The sequence below is a fragment of the Dioscorea cayenensis genome, chromosome 2, assembly GCF_009730915.1.
Source record: "Dioscorea cayenensis subsp. rotundata cultivar TDr96_F1 chromosome 2, TDr96_F1_v2_PseudoChromosome.rev07_lg8_w22 25.fasta, whole genome shotgun sequence".
Lineage (NCBI taxonomy): Eukaryota > Viridiplantae > Streptophyta > Magnoliopsida > Dioscoreales > Dioscoreaceae > Dioscorea > Dioscorea cayenensis.
Window position 1 is genome coordinate 17,239,230 of NC_052472.1, and position 1,012 is coordinate 17,240,241.

At 43.3% G+C, this 1,012-nt stretch overlaps 1 non-coding gene across 1 annotated transcript; it reads left to right on the forward strand.

The window, feature by feature from the left end:
* The first annotated feature begins 454 nt into the window (after nucleotides 1–454).
* LOC120281447 lies at nucleotides 455–561 on the forward strand. The gene has a single exon (XR_005542592.1). It is a non-coding gene; the product is annotated as a small nucleolar RNA R71 (small nucleolar RNA).
* The last annotated feature ends 451 nt before the right edge of the window (nucleotides 562–1,012 follow it).

Here is a 1,012-nt window from a genome sequence, read left to right on the forward strand (position 1 = left end):
CCATGAAAGATTCGGGTGGCTCCTCCAACCGGGATTGTAGGTATTGCGATATGGATTGCCTTGGTTTCTCATTGTATTACCCACAAAATCCACTTGTTCCACCGAGGATGTACCACCAATAAAAATCGGGTAATCACATAGATCATGTTCTTCCCCGCACCCAGTGCAACCCGTCATAGCCGCCACTCTAGGAGAAGTTAGACTGTCTAACTTCTAGCTCAATGATTCAACCTGGGCCGCCAATGAGGTAACTGCATCAATCTCATGAGGTCTGGCTACTTTCTTTCTGTCCATTGTGTTCCACTGATAACTATTCATAGCTATTTCTTCAATGAGATGTCGGGCCTTGTCGGAGGTCTTGCTTACTAAGGTACCTCCTGCTGCAGCATCAAGTAACTGCTTTGTGCTTGGGTTCAAAACATTATAGCATGTCTGAATGATCATTAACTCGGGAAACCCATGTTGAGAATAATTCCGCAGGAGTTCCTTGAACCTATCCCATGTCTTAAATAGAGACTCTAATCCCGTTTGCACAAAAGATGATATTTCATTCCTAAGCTTCGAGGATTTTTCGGGAGGGAAATATCGAGCAAGAAAAGCTTCTACCATCTCCTCCCATGTAGTAATCGATGCTCTAGGTAATAAATGTAGCCATTGCTATACTCTTCCTTTCAAGGAAAATGGGAAGGCTCTCAACTTAATAGCATCATCCGTAACATTATTAATCTTGAGCATGTCGCACACTTCCAAGAAGTTGTCAATGTGATTGTTTGGATCCTCATCCGCCAAACCATTAAACTGTGCCGACTGCTGTAACATCTGGATGAAGTATGGCTTGAGCTCAAAATTCTGAGCCGTGATCGATGGCCACACAATACTAGACTACTTACCAAGAACTGCAGGTCTGGCATAATCTGATAGTGTCCTCTGCTGCTCATTCTGTTCTGCCATGTTATTAGACCCTTCACCTTCGATATCAGCTTGATTTGACTGTTCTTACACAGGTTCTTTT